The sequence below is a fragment of the Lissotriton helveticus genome, chromosome 6, assembly GCF_964261635.1.
Source record: "Lissotriton helveticus chromosome 6, aLisHel1.1, whole genome shotgun sequence".
Taxonomy (NCBI): Eukaryota; Metazoa; Chordata; class Amphibia; order Caudata; family Salamandridae; genus Lissotriton; species Lissotriton helveticus.
In genome coordinates, this window is record NC_136067.1 from 1,179,762,128 (window position 1) to 1,179,778,685 (window position 16,558).

A 16,558-nucleotide genomic window follows, 5' to 3' on the forward strand; every position below is an offset into this window, starting at 1 on the left:
GTGCTGTTCAGTAAATGCCTAGTGACTGTGTGTACTTGGTGGATGCATACAGGTGAGGAAACGTTACATGGGAGATGTAGTGTTGTGCTGTGCACACACACTGAAATCATGTGCTGAGTGTATGTGTGCTTGCAAGGAGTGCAATACATGATGGGAGAAGTGTTTGCGCAGTGCATGCCTGGGGAAAATGTGGACTGGCAGTGTGTGAGTTTACAAGTAGCACGCCATTACACAAAACATAAAGGCTGCAATACTTAGCAGTGAGTACAGAATGCCTGTGTATGCTGAATGTATGTGTGTCTGTTATGGCACAACACATGGAGGTGACATCACTATATAGTGTATATTCTGTGTCCATACACTGAGTGCATGTGTGCTTGTAATGGCACAATACAAGGGGGACCCTTAGTTCCATTTTGGGAAGCCCAAACCTGCCTTGTGAAGACACGAGGAGCAGAGGAATCCCACCAGACAAATGTGTCCATTGCTGCATTCCTGTGAGTTGGTGAGACATGCTGAAGAAGGGTGAGAGATTCTCCCCCTGTACACACCAAGGGTGCTCTTGGCCAGTAGTGTTAGGACAGCCGCATATGCCAGTAGGTTGCTACACACACAGTCATCGGAGAAATGCGAGCCGTCACCCATAGATCACCATGAAGCAACGAGAACTGAGCCGGAGTTGCCCCCGTGAAACTAGGAGGGCGGCGTGTGTGCATCACTGGAACACCAGCTAGGAGCATAGCAATCCAATCCCCATATTTGAGAAGCACAAGACTTACCCTGCAGGAGGCGCTACGGAGCATCTCCAATCGCTGCTGCAGCCAGCTGCTAATGTTCAGGAGACAGCTGCGTGCAGCCAACTCGCTGACGAGCAGTTGAGCAGTATCAGTGCCCACCGCCGGGGCATTCACTGGTACATTGCAAACTTCCTTGCTGCTGAAGCGGGTAAACTGGTTATGGCCTATTGGACCCAGGGGACTAGCTGATGATGGCACTGCAGTGAAAGGGAATTTTGACTATTTTCCAAAGCCTACTAGTGAGCACTTCCTGAATGCGTTCACCAGTGAAGGACCCTGATCACATATTAGCGCTCCTGGTGTCCAACATTAGTAAAGATTACTCCTCTTTTAATCTAAGCACGCAAGATCGGGGTTAGAGATAATGGGTGCCGATTCCTGACTGTGACATTATTTATTTCACAATAATCGATACATTTGAGCAGCTATTGTGAGTGTCTGATAAAGTTTGTTGCTAAATTACCATCAAGGTATTGTAACATTCCCAGTTTTGCAAGGGCATATGTTAGACAACAGGTAATTGGTGTTCTGGGTCGCAAGCCTATGTGACAATCAAGTATACTTGCCTTGTGCTAGTCAGAAGCATCCTGATGCTTGACATTTACTTTTCTAGAGATGTCACACATTCAACAACAGGGAGTATTGCCACGGTCAACTGTAACAAAAACAGCAGAGAGAGAGAGCGTAGAATGAGAAGACCTAGTTCCTCTCATTCAGAATGTGGAAATGTCACCTAGCTCTTCCGAGAGCGGATGGCATTTCAGTAGGGCCTTTTCCCAAACTATCAACACCTCTTTTGAAATGCAATTTCGGGCCCCTTAATGCTCTTTTTCTCTGCAAATGTGTTCAGGGCCAGACTGTCCGCAGCGTGCACCAGGCGTTTTTCCCAGTGGGCCGGAGCGGTGGGGTCTGGTTTTGCAGCAGTGCTGCTATATTTGCCCCCTTTAACAACGACTTGAGTTGGGGGGCACAGTGTGAAACGCTGCTTTGCATTACTTTGCATTGATGGAGCGCGATGTTGTTCTAAAATTGTAGGGGTGCATCATAATCATGGATAGTTCGCATCCACATATATTCTTGTGTTATATTAATTTTGGTCAGTAGAATTGTATCGTAATAACAAAATGTGCAAGTGAAGTAATAGAAAAATATTTCATGCATGCAGAATAGAAATCAAATGACGTGACCCTTGACCCTTCCTTAGGCAGGTCGATCTCCACGCAGCATAGCACCACCTGTGTGACCGTGCCCTGAGCCCAGCTGCTGCTGCTGTGCAGAGTTCGAGGCCTGCCTCCACCCGCAGGCTACCTCCTGCGCCTCATCCCTGGTGCCCATTTGTTTATCTGCCTGTTTTCTTTCCTCCTTCCCCTTTGCATTCTGTGCCCTTTGTTTTTTGTACCTGTATTGCCCAATTGTTTATCTGCCCACTTTCTTTCCTCCTTCTCCTTTATATTCTGTGCCCTTTGTTTTTTTGACCTGTGTTTCCCATTTGTGTAACTGCTCATTTTTTTCCTCATTCCCCCTGTACTCTGTGCCCTTTTTGCCTTCTGGTCCTTCGCTGCTCCTGCCCCCGTCTTTCCCGCCTCTGAGTCCCCGTGCGGCCCCGCCCCCCGCACGCCCATTCGTCCACTCCCTCCTCACAGCTGCTCCTCCCTCCCACCTCCCACCTCCCCTTCTTATTGCGGCCGCTGCACGGTAGGAAGAGCAACCCTTGACCCTTCCTTAGGCAGGTCGCTCTCCACGCCGCACAGCACCACCTGGGTGACTGTGCCCTGAGCCCACCTGCTGCTGCTGTGCCGAATTTGAGGCCCGCCTCCACCCGCAAGCTACCACCTGCGCCTCATCCTTGGTTGCCAGTGGTAGGCCGTAGGTTTGTCTTATTTGGTTAACTGTTTGTTTCTTGTAATTGTATTGCTTCTGCTTCTGAGGTTGTTTTTGTACCTTTTTTGCCCATTTGTTTATCTGCCGATTTTCTTTCCTCCTTCTCATTTGCATTCTGTGCCCTTTGTTTTTTTTACCTGTATTGCCCATTTGTTTATCTGCCTGTTTTCTTTCCTCCTTCCCCTTTGTATTCTGAGCCTTTTGTTTTTTGCACCTGTATTGCCCATTTGTTTAACCTCTCATTTTCGTCCTTATTCCCCCTGTACCCGGTGCCCTTTTTGCCTTCTGGTCCTTCGCCGCTCCTGCCCCCATCTTTCCCGCCGCTGCGTCCCGTGCGGCCCGGCCCCCCGCACGCCCATTAGTCCACTCCCTCCTCCCAGCTGCTCCTCCCTCCCACCTCCCCTTCTTATGGCGGCCGCTGGTGCACCAAAGGCGTGCCTAAGCCAAGCCCGTCTGCACCCGTCCGCGCCTAGACCGCTCCCAGCACCAGAACCCCTCCCCACGCGAATGCCACAACGCCCAACTCCGCTACGATGCCAGCACCCTCCACGCACTCAACACCGGACAATCACACACCTGCTTCCTGGCCGCCCGAGCCACACCCAAGGACCCTTCTCCTGCGGGAGCTGCAGCTTCACCAGCATCTGACCCGCCAACCCACCCACCAGGACAGGATGCAACCACCTCAGATGCTTACTCCTAAACACCTGCTACACATACAAACACGCCGCCAAACTCTAGGACTTGCTCGACACATCCTCCCCGGACATCGCCTTCCTGACAGAGACCTGGCTGAACCCCTCCTCGGCACCTGACATTGCCATAGCCATCCCGGACGGCTACAAGATCATCCGCAGAGACCGAACCAATGGTGTCGGGGGTGGAATCTCCATCATCCACAAGTCCACGCTAAAGGTCTCGATCAACGCCGACAACACCCTCAGCACCGTCGAACACCTGCACTTCCAGATCCACACTGATCCTAACACCACCCTCAGAAGAACACTCGTCTACAGACCCCCCCGGACTCCAGCCACTGTTCAGCGACTTCATCGCAGACTTCGTCAGCACACACACCCTCGTCTCAACGGACTACATCCTCCTCAGAAACCCGAACTTCCACCTCGAGAAAAACAACGACACCAACTTCACCACCCTGATCAACAACCTCGCCAACCTCAGACTCAGACAGCTCGTGACCACACCCATCCACTCCGCCGGCCACACACTTGATCCCATCTTCACCCTAAGCCCCCATATCTCCTTCAGCCACACCACCGAACTCCACTGGACCGAACATCGCTGCATCCACTTCACCTGCTGGAAAACCACCACGCACCACCGCACCCAACAAATCCCCCGCCGCAGCTGGAGCAAAATCACCGAAGACCAGCTAAACACCGCCCTTGCCCGAAGCCCACCCACAGACCCCACCAACCCCGACGCCGCTACCAGCAACCTCAGACATTGAATCGACAACTGCGCCAACACCCTCGCCCCGATCAAGAATCCCTCCAACAGACACACCAACAAGAATTCCAGCGGGTTCCCCCGCGGACCTCCAGATCTCCAAACAAACCTGCCGAAAACTGGAGAAGAAATGGCACCATGAACAGACACCGGAGAACCAAGCAGCCCACAAGAACGCCATGCACCAACACCATCACCTCATCAGAGCCACCAAAAAGACCATCTTCAAGGACAGCCTCAACAACAATGCAAACAACAGCAAAGAGCTCTTCAACATTGTGAAGGAGCTCTCCAACCCCAGCTCCACCACCAACGACATCCGACCATCACAAGACCTGTGCAACTCCCTGGCTTCCTTCTTCCACCGCAAGATTGCTGACATCCACGACAGCTTCGACAACCAGACCACCATGACAGCCAACGGCACCCCAGTTCCCACGGCCACCACTCACAGCGACCGCCTGTACACCTGGACTAACATCAACGACGATGACACCATCAAAATCATGAGCAGCATTCACTCCGGCTTCCCGTCAGACCCGTGCCCACACCACATCTTCAACAAAGCCAGCGCCACTATCGCACTCCATCTCCGCAAGGCCATCAACATCTCCTTCAAGACCGCGACCTTCCCAGAGAGCTAGAAGCATGCCAAGATCATCGCCCTGCTCAAGAAACCCAAGGCAGGACCACGGGGCCTCAAGAACTTCCGGTCCATCACCCTGCTCCTGTTCCCGGTGAAGGTCATCGAGAAAACCGTCAACAAACTGCTGACCCGCTACCTCGAGGAGAACAACATCCTGGACTCGTCCCAGTCTGGGTTCCAGAGTGACTACAGCACCAAAACAGCCCTCCTCGCCGCCACCGATGACATCAGGGCCCTGCTGGACAACGGCGAGACCGCGGCCCTCATCCTCCTGGACCTGTCAGCCACTTTCAACACTGTCTGCCACCGCACCCTACGTGCGCCTCCACAACGCTAGAGTCCGAGGCACAGCACTGGACTGGACCTCCTCCTTCCTCACCGACAGAACACAGAGTGTCCCCCTCCCCCCCTTCTGATCCGAAGCCTCCAAGATCCTCTGCGGTGTACACCAAGGATCATTCCTCAGCCTGACACAGTTCAACATCTACATGGCCCCGCTCGCACATGTCGCAAGACTCCACAACCTCAACCTCATCTCCTACGCCAACGACACACAGCTGATCCTCTCCCTCACCAAGGACCCTCTCACCGCCAAAAACAACCTACAGGAAGGAATGAAAGCCGTTGCCGAATGAAGAACAGCCACCTGAAGCTGAGTTCGGGCGAGACGGAGGTCCTCATCCTCGGTTCCACCCCCTCAGCCTGGGACAACTCCTGGTGGCCGACCGCCCTGGGAGCAGCACCGACGCCCACCGACCACGCACTCATCCTGCGATTCATCCTCGACTCAACACTCTCCATGACCAAGCAAGTCAACGCCATCTCATCCTCCTGTTTCAACACCCTCCGCATGCTCCGAAAGATCTACAGGTGGTTCCCCACCGACTCAAGTAGAACGGTCACCCAGGCCCTCGTCAGCAGCAGGCTGGACTACGGTAATGCCCTCTACACAGGAGCACCGGCCAAACTGCTGAAACGACTGCAACGCATACAGCACGCCTCTGCACGACTGATCCTTGACATACCCTCCACAGCCACATCACACCCCACCTGAGAGACCTGCACTGGCTACCCATCAACAAGAGGATCACCTTCAAGCTCCTCACCCACGCTCACAAGGCACTCCACGACACCGGACCAGCATACCTCAACAGAGGACTCACCTTCTACACCCCGAACTGCCAGCTCCGCTCAGCCGACCATTCCCTGGCTACCGTCCCTCACATCCGAAGAGCAACCTTTGGGGCAGATCGTTCTCCTACGTCGCCGCCAAGTCCTGGAACACCCTCCCCATTCTCGTACTGCAGACCGAAAATCTACTAACCTTCAGGAGGCTACTCAAGACCTGGCTCTTCGAGCAGTAGCAGACCCCCTAGCGCCTTGAGACCCTCACAGGTGAGTAGCGCGCTCTACAAATACCTTGATTGATTAATTGATTGATGTTTTTGTGTGAAATTGTAACCTTCAGTATATCTCAGCTGCCTAACGGAAAGCTTATGTGTAGTTAAATACATTTCTGATTTAAACGTGCACCATGTTGAAAACTGCACAAAGAAAGAATGAGTTATGCTTAACATGTAATATTGTAGATGTTTGCAACAAGAAGCATTATTGACATGTGTATAAATCCTGATGTTTAAAGGCCTAAATGAATGTTCACGTTGTGCTATGAAAGGCCTATTCGATATTCTTATGTTAGCCGAATTGTGTAGGCCTGGAAATGTAATTTCCCTGGTAAGCTCTCGCATTTAGAAGTAGTCAGCGAATTTCATGTGCACGCAAGGATGTTCTGTTCTCACTTTTCAGTTGCAGGAAGAAGCTGCCTTTGTTAGTTAGAATTAATGCCTTTTGTTTTAGGAGTTAGGTGTGGAGGAGAAGTGAAACAAAGTATATAGAAGGCAGATATTTGGGAGCCGGTGTTCTTTCTCGTTGAGGAGGCCTGAGAACCAAGGTCATCGGACTACACTTGGAGAAGACTGTGGAAAACTACCTAAGAGAGGTGTCTGTTAGCATTAGGTGATCTGTGGGCGTGTTTTACATTTTTGTATTTTGTATTAGGGAAAGTGCCCCGAGGGAGGAGAGGCAGAAAGTTAAGAGATAAGTTAAGAGAAGGAGTTAGAAGATTGATCTAGGAGGAGTATTTTAGAACAAGCTCTGTAGCTTTGGCTACCTGACTTACATCGTGAATGTGCTTCTTAGGAAGTCTTCACAAGCTGACACCTTTAACTGACTTTGCCTGGGAAATGCTAAGTAGGGATGTCACCTTAGAGATAGAGTAGGAATAGTCTAATGCTTTCCACTTTTCAGTCACATATGAAGTGTGACTTAAATTGTGGAGCAGTCCTTGCTTGTGTTTTACTTTTGGAGCTGTTTATTCTCTTCATGATTCATCAGAGTAGACTCATTTGTAGGTTTGGATTTGTATTAGTTCCCATGTATTTTTACAACTTTGTCTTGAAGTGCTTATATATTCAGTTGTCTTTGGTTTTGTAATAAACCCTGAACTTGAAGGTGGAGTCCGTTATCTTTTGAACTATGGTTACTACTGAGAGTTGAATTAATAAAATCGAGTTGCTTCTCCCCTTTACACTTCTCAACAGGTAAAAAGAGACATCGACCTAGGGTTCCTTGTTAAATGCGTGGTACATGGGCATACCCGTCCTACCACCTATGCCTTTTGATTCTAAAACCTATTCTCAAATATCAGTAAAAAGGGTTTAGCGTAAAAAATTAGTGCCGCTCAAAAGCAGGCGTTAATCTGAGAAATTACTACGTGTATTTCCGACTTTGCATGCCTGCTGCACTGTGCAGGATACATACAAATGAGGAAAAGCTTTTTCACTTGTCTAAGCATAGATTTTTGTGCAGGAAGGATTTCCTTCCTGTGCAAAACCTATGCTACACTCACGCACACACCCTAGCACTATGGTGCTAAGGTGTGTGCATGGTGCTCAGCAACTGAAATCAGTACCAGCGCTAGGGAGAGCCATATCTTTGTGAATATGGCACTCATCTGCTCCCCCTGCCACAAATGTTTGAATCATTCAGCTTTCCACCCTTCATTTGTTGCAGTTACAATTTTCACCCTAAGTGGGACGGGTGTGCCCAGACATCGGTCCCTTGTTCACTATGCCACTGGATTCAAGCTAGCCTAGTGGATGAAGGGTGATGTACCTCAAAACTGGTCCCAGGATGCTTTTTTCTGGTCCAGGGAGGACCTGCATGGCAGTTTGGCCTGAACTATTCCCATGAGGCACAGGGTCAAGACTGATTCGCATATGGCTGGGTCCAAACTCGGGTGGCATAGTGGGCCAAAGAACGATGGATTTAACCCAGATCTCTTGACTGGGGGAGAATGTTTGAATAATTCAGCATTCCGCCCATCATTTGTTGCAGTTACCCTTTTCAACCTATTTGGGACGGGTATGCCCAGACGTGGGTCTCTTGCTCACTGTGCCACTGGATTCCAGCTAGCCTGGCTGATGAAGGGGGATATACACCGAAACCGGTCCAAGGATGCTTGTTTCTAGTCCAGGGAGGACCTGGCTTGGCAGTTTGGTCTGGACTGTTCTTCATAACAAAAGAGAGAGAGAGGGAAAATAATTAGAGGCACTATGTGAGGTGGGAACTCCTGGTCCCCCAACTAATTTACAAAAACAATGGAGGAGTAACCCCTCGTAGGCAGAGAGAGGTATCTCTCTGACAATGAGCTTGAGTGCTCTGGTCAGCACATTTTGCCCCAACCTGTTACTGGATAATGCATATCCTTGTAGAAGACCCCTCACTCACCAACCTAGTTGGTGACATGCTTCATCATCGGGGTCTCACCCCATAGGCCGAGTGCCTATAGGGTGTGCTGCGACACCTGATTACAGTGGAGCGGGTTTTTTTCTTTTATGTGTTCAAGACTATCAACAATTCTGTATTAAAAAGGGCCAACACTACTCACTGCAAGTATTTTATTCTTGAGTGCTTGAACCCTTGTTAAAATTAAAGTGTGGCACCTTTGCCTAATTAGGTAAGCTTTGGTGTCATAAGTAGTATTAAAATATATAAAAATAGCTAAAGTGTGCTATGTGAATGTGAATCTATACAAACTATTGTTTAATAAGGTCTACATGTTTCAACCCATACATAAATTCAAGGGTTTTCGTCAGGACCGTGGTGATTTGAACTGGGTGGTCCGCCCACGCTAAGGAGCGTCCTGCCCTAGTTCAAGTAGGAGGCCGCAAATTGCGATCTCGTGAAAAAAGTGCGTTTTTCTCTTTTGCAAAAACCTGTGAAAAGACAGGAATACAAAGAACAGGAAGGGGTCACATACTGGGGTAGTCAAAATGACTTATACCACATTTAACACATGCGTTAGTGGTCAACACCACAATCGTACCAACCGGGTGTTGAGTCATGCCAGCATATCAATATTGAGTGTAAATTCTCTCTATAGCGTTCTTTCAATGGTACTACAGTGATAAGTCGCCGAGCAGTGCCTTTTCACTCAAAAGACCGGCGCCAAAATGAGAGGTGTCGAGATGGTTTTGGCGTCATGGATATGTGGAAAAAACAGGGATCGGTAAAAATGGGAGAGTGACCTTATAGCGTGTTGCGATGTGAACGGCTGCCAAACGTAGTGAGCAGTCGTGTAATAACTGCCATAATTTTTGGAGTCGGCTAGTTAATGGTAGATGCTTACGCTTGGAAGCGGAACTATCGCTTCATGGGCAGCGGCGTTACCAAGATGACAAGATTCCGTCTCCTGTAGGTAGAGAAAACATATATCGAGTGTCAACTCTGTGGTCGCTGAGTAATGACACACGAGTGTTGCCTTTAGGAAAAGTGCGGTCCAGCGTTACCGCACGTTGATCTGACCGAGTGTACTTACTTGTGCCTTCTGATCGTCAGACCGAAAACCTACTTGGCTCTTGTCCGGCGTGCCCCGTGGAGTGTCTCGGGTGCCTGAGTGCTGCCGGTAAAGTAAACCTGCTTGCACTTCCTGGTTGGGCGTGGCCGGGTCACGTGTGCTCAACGCGTGGTTCAATGGTGGCCACTCACGTTGAATCGTTTGACATAGTAGAAGGACTACTCAGTCAGTGTGATTCATTGTTTACATCGCTATGGTGATGGTGTATCTTAATCAGAAAACAAACGGGCTTGTTACATCCAGCGTTTTTTGTGAGCATATAAGCAAATAAATAAAATAGAGGGAAAATTACAGGGAATGATTCAGGACAGAGAAAACTATTCAGGACAAAAAACGGGTTTTTATCACCACCATTCGCAGATAACTCGGGCACAAGGTTTTTCAGTTTAATGTAGGGGGGGGTTTCCTTATGTCATTACGTTATTCCACGGTATATTGTCGTTCAAACCGGTTTTATGCGTGGAAAGTCTGTAGACCCACCTCTGTTCTTTTTCGAATAGACGTTTGGTCAGGTTTTTACCTGGTTGAACTTGTTCAATAATTGTCCATTTGAGGTCATCTGCAGTGTGACCTATGGACAAAAAATGTTCAGTGAGCTTTGTATTCGTCTTCTTGCACCTGATGGTGCTCCTGTGCTCTCCAATACGTAGTTTTATCTTCCTACTGGTCATTCCTACATAATGTAGGTCACAAGGACATGTCAATCGATAGATGACATTTTCGCTGTTGCAGTTGGTCTGCCCTCTAATAGTCCATACTTTATTTGGTTCCAAAAGTAAGGTTTTTGTGTTCGTGGTGAAAGGGCAAACGCTGCAACTGCCGCATTTATAGTGGCCTGTCACCTTTGGTAGGCCCCATAGGTTTGTTTGTGTTTCTTTTCCAGAACATACCATTAGGGGTCTTGTATTGACAACTGCATCTTTTATGCTTCGTGCCCTTTTGAAGGAAAACAGGGGTTTATTCCATCTTAGGTTGCCTGTGTTTAGAATGTTCCAGTGCTTTTTTATTATCCTTGACACATCGTTGGATATTGTGTTATATGTGGTAACACACGTCAATGGAATTTCTTCCGGGGTCCTCTCTTTTGGTTCCAATAGAGCTGCACGTGGTTGATTCCGTGCTCGCTTTTGGCTTTTCTGGAGAATTCTGTTAGGGTAACCTCGGCTTTGAAGTTTTTGGGAGAGATCATTGGCTTGTCTCTTGTAGTCTTCCAATTCACTACAATTCCTACGGATTCTAAGAAATTGTCCGTATGGTAAATTCTCACGCAGGGGTCTGGGATGGAAACTTTCAAAGCGAAGAAGGTTATTTTTTGCAGTTGGTTTATAATGGGTAATGGTAGTCAGTTTCCCTTCTTTTTTTGTAATTTTTACGTCTAGGAAGACCAGAGTGTCAATGTTTTTTTCATATGTGAACCTCAAGTGATTGTCACGGGTATTCATCCAATTGAAGAAGGAGGTCAGGGATTCCTCTGAACCTTTCCATATGGTTAGCACATCGTCGATGTACCTGCGCCATAATAGAATATTGGAGCTATAGGGGTTTGTGTCACTGAGAATGTATTTTTCTTCAAAATCATACACATACAAACCCGCTATGCTTGGAGCAAAAGAACTGCCCATGGATGTCCCCCCCGTCTGTAGGAATATTTGGCCTTCAAACTCAAAATAATTCCTTTTTAGTGCTAGCCTCGCACACTCCAGGCCAAAAATTTTTGGTGTTCTTGATGTCCACGTTTCTTTCTCTAGAGCTCGTTCAAGTACCTCCAGTGTGGCATCCTGGGGGATGCTGGTGTACAGGCTCTCAATGTCGAAACTCACCAGGATGGTGTCACTATCCACGGTGAGTTGGTCTAGAATTTGTAGAAGACTTTTTGTATCTTGCAGATATGTGCTAGTTCTTTGCACCATTGATTTGAAAAATACGTCGCAAAACTGCGAGAGTGGTTCGAGGACTGATCCCAGACCAGAGACAATTGGCCTACCTGGCGGTGGTGTCCTGTTTTTGTGTATTTTGGGGAGGGTATAGAAGTAGGGGATTTTCCCTTCGCTGTTGCAAAGGAAATTAGCCTCCTGCTTGGATATGAAACCCTCAGCTTCCCCGTGTTCTACTAGTGATGTTATCTCACTTTTCAGGTCTTCTGTTGGGTCCGCAGGTAGTCTGCGATAGCTGTTGTCATCCGCTAAAAGTCGGAGACATTCGTTTTGGTAAGCTGTGCGATCTTGCACAACAATTCCTCCGCCTTTATCCGCAGGCTTGATCACAATGGTTTCACAATTGCGCAGAACATCAAGGGCGACTCTTTCTTGATTGGTTAGGTTCATGAATGTTTTTTTTGGTTTTGTGTTCTCAATTTCATTGAACACTGCTTGCTCAAATGCGGAAATTTCCACAGGAATCAGATGTGGTGGTGGAGTGAAAGTGGCTTTGTTCCTCAGTCCTGTTTCATTAGGGTCTGTGTTCTCTTCTGTGTGTGGTCTTTTTTCGAAGAAAGCTTTTAATCTCAGTTTTCTAAAGAAAGAAGAGAGTTCGCAGTGAAGTCTGAATTTATCCAGATTCGCTGTGGGTACAAATCCTAAGCCTTTGTTTAGGACCGATTCTTCGTCAGCACTCAGTGGTCTGGTCACGAGGTTGGTTATCAGGTTCTCCGGTTGCTCGGTCCTGCTTGTTGGGGTCTGGGCTTGTTCTGGTTCGCACTCGGATCTTCCGGTGCCCAGTGTACATGTCCTCCCTGATTTTGGTTTTTTCTCCTTCCCCTTCCCCTTCCGCCCCGATATAAAAAAGGCGGTGTATAGGGGTTTGGTTGAAAAAATGGTTGCTGGAAAGGTGGTTGCCAGCCATACATTGGCATATTTTGTGGGTGGTAGTATGGGTCAGGTGGTCCTTGCATTGGTACAGGTGCGAAGTGTGGCCAATTTCCTTGGCCTCTACCACGTCCTCTCCCTCTCGGTTTGGTATTACTTTCACTTGAATTTACGCTCGAGTTAGAAGTGTTACTTGATGCGTTGCTGGAGGCATCCGAGTTGTCTTCTCCTTTCGATGGGGGGGTGAACTCTGGGTCAGAGTATGGGTATGCCTTGGTATAGGAGAATTTCTTTAGGTCTTTCTGGAACTTTTGTACTTTCTGCTGGGTCAAATTGTCTTTGTAATCTGTCATTTCTTTGTTTAGCTCATCTAGCTTTTTCTTGAAGCCTGTGATGGTAGCTCTCATGTTGCCTTCTGTCACCTGGATCTCTACTTGGATTTTTTCTGACAGTCTTAAAGCTGTTTTTAGTATCAGTACTATCCAGTCGTGCGTGCAGTGCCACGCTATAGCTGCCCAGTCTTTTCGAAAAGCTTCGTCTTCAAGGAAGATGCGGGGTGCATTTGAAACCAGTAGCCCTTTTGGTGCCATGCTGTTGCTCACTGTTGACAGTGCTGTTGACACCAAAGCCTACCTAATTAGGCAAAGGTGCCACACTTTAATTTTAACAAGGGTTCAAGCACTCAAGAATAAAATACTTGCAGTGAGTAGTGTTGGCCCTTTTTAATACAGAATTGTTGATAGTCTTGAACACATAAAAGAAAAAAACCCGCTCCACTGTAATCAGGTGTCGCAGCACACCCTATAGGCACTCGGCCTATGGGGTGGGACCCCGATGATGAAGCATGTCACCAACTAGGTTGGTGAGTGAGGGGTCTTCTACAAGGATATGCATTATCCAGTAACAGGTTGGGGCAAAATGTGCTGACCAGAGCACTCAAGCTCATTGTCAGAGAGATACCTCTCTCTGCCTACGAGGGGTTACTCCTCCATTGTTTTGGTCTGGACTGTTCCCATGAGGCTCAGGGTCAAGACTGATTTACATATGGCTGGGTTCAAACTGAGGTGGCGTAGTAGGCCAAAAAACAATAGATTTAAACTAGATCTCTTGACTGGGGGAGAATGTTTGAATCATTCAGCATTCCATCTATCATTTGTTGCAGTTACACTTTTCGCCCTACGTGGGATGGGTATGCCCAGACGTGGGTCTCTTGCTCACTGTGCCGCTAGATTCAAGCTATCCTGGCTGCTTAAGGATTATATACCCCATACCGGTCACAGGATGCTTGCTTCCTGTCCAGGGAGGACCTGGCTTGGCAGTTCGGTCTGGACTGTTCCCATGATGCACAGGGTCAAGACTGATTTGAATATGGCTGGGTCCAAGCTAGGGGGGCCTAGTGGGCCAAAGAACGATGGATTTAACCCAGATCTCTTGCCTGGGGGCGAATGTTTGAGTCATTCAGCATTCCATCCATCATTTGTTGCAGTTACACTTTTCGCCCTAAGTGGAACGGGTATGCCCAGACGTGGGTCCCTTGCTCACTGTGCCACTGGATTCAAGCTAGCCTGGCTGATGAAGGGTGATATACCCCGGATACTTGTTTCCAGTCCAAGGAGGACCTGGCCTGGAAGTTCGGTCTGGACTGTTTCCGTGAGGCACAGGGTGAAGACTAATTTGCACATGACTGGGTCGAAACTGGGGTGGTGTATTGGGCCAAAGAACGATGGATTTAACCCAGATTTTTTGACTCAGGGATAATGTTTGAATCATTCAGCATTCGGCCCATCATTTGTTGCAGTTATACTTTTTGCCCAAGTGGGACGGGTATGCCCAGACGTGGGTCCCTTGCTCACTGTGCCACTGGATTCCAGCTAGCCTTGCTGATGAAGGGTGATATACCTCGAAACTGGTCCCAGGATGCTTGTTTCCAGTCCAGGGAGGACCTGGCTTGGCAGTTCGTTTGGACTGTTCCCATGAGGCACAAGGTCAAGACTGATTTGCATATGGCTGAGTCCAAACTGAGGTGGCGTAGTGGGCCAAAGAACAATGGATTTAACCCAGATCTCTTGCCTGGGGGAGAATGTTTGAATCATTCAGCAATGCAGCAATGCAGTGCAGCATTTTTGGCTGCTGCACTGTTCTCCATGACAGCTCAGAGTATCTGGGCCCATGACTTTCCCATGAAAAGTCCAGTTCAACACTGTTTATGAACATGTTCAACTTGACAAAACTCACACAGAGAAATAGCTGCTGAAGAAAAATACGCTTTGAAAACATGAATGTGAGTTACCCCATGGCATCATCAAGTGGCATAAGCTAAGGTGTTTGCCCATATGTTACAGACACATCACAGGTCATTTAAAGAAGATAACACTTTGCCTGGCTTGATGCCAGTGAATGTACCCTGTATTTCCTCTGTCCCGTTCCTGTTGCCCTGCTGAATTTCAGGCGAGGCAGGTTTCTTTCTCTACAATTATTTAAAATACATTTTAATTAAATTAATTGAAAACATGTTTGCATTTTTACACATTGGTTCACAGACTTAGGCGATATTGCTAGTAAGCTCCGCCTGCTTTCACCTGCATGTTCACATTTATTTTTGGCTGTTTGTTTCTTTCTTGTGTTTCTCCATCTGTACAAACAAATAAATTCGGGCATGCTGTCACCACTTTCTTTTAAAGCAGCCCGGTTCTCTTTTTCTCCGAACCTCGCTCTCTCTCACCCAGAATACACGGGGTCCTTTATCCACTCAGGTCTGGGCTGTGCCTTCCTTTCCTTCCTATGCGCCAGACTCTCCTTTTCAATTTTCTATTTCTGTTTATACTTCCATCTCATTGTGTCCAGCCCAGGCGTCAGGGTGAACGGCACTGGAGTCTCTGGCCTCTTTGTGAAGACTTCACTCTTAGGAGATTTTTGGCCTGGTTCAGCCAAGGGCCATAATCTCTACTGTGGGCTGTACCTTTCCAATTCCACTGACTTGGCCTGTAATGGAGTTTACCAGTAGTAAACAGGTTCAGCTTTTAAATGTTTTTTTCCACCAAAATAGACTACACATCTACAGGTAAGATGGGTACCTTGCTGGCCTGCCTTTTCTTGGCTTCTAGGTTGTCATTTTCTGACTCCCGAATGGGCTTGATCTAGCCCTCAGTGGGTCATCTTTCCCTTATTTCTCGGTGGCCAGCGCTAGCCATTAGTTGGGTTCTTCAACTCAGGCTCAGCTATTGACACCTATAGCTCTCAATGGGTTGCCCTAATGTCGCTCCTAGATGGACTTCAAGACCTCAATGGTTTGTCCCATCCTTGTCCCTATGGGACTCTTATAGTCTTCAGCGGGTATCCCTACTCTAACTTTAGAGTTGTCTCATATAACCATCTGTGGGTTGCCCTACTCTTGCTTTTAGATAGACTCCATGTAGCTCAGCGCATTGTCCTATTTCCGCTCCTTGGAGTAATCCTATGGCCGTAGTTGGGGTATATACTTTCACTCACATGTGAACTGTCGTAGCCCTTACTAAAATGTTCTAATGTTGTTCCTGGGTAGAATGTAAACCTTAGTAGGTTGCTCTACTGTGCAGGAAGGAGCACCTTCCTTCAAAAAAACAATCCAGAGAGGCGTTTTCCTCTTTCGATGTGAGCTGCAGAATGCAACACACATGGAAAGAGAAAAAAACGAGGAGAAATGAAAACATTTCTCCTCGTTACGCCTCCGCTGGGGATGCGTCTGTTTTTGGAGCTGCCCCAGGTTTACGTGATTTTGTAAATATGTGGCAGTGTCAAAATTCATGGGTGTTGCATGCGAACCCCACGCAAAGCCCATGGAACACCTTCTTGATGGAGAGTAAGGCAACAAAGTGACTTGCTCTACTATGTTTTCCTCCATATCTATGAGGCCATGCCTAGGCATGGAGGGTGACTTTGCACAGCCAGATAGGTATGGTTGAGATGCTTGAGCAGCCGGAGCGTCAAAAAAAGTGATGCTCTGGCAATGAAAGCCTCTCATAAATAAGCCCCAAAATATTCTGTACACTTTTTTGGGTCTTTC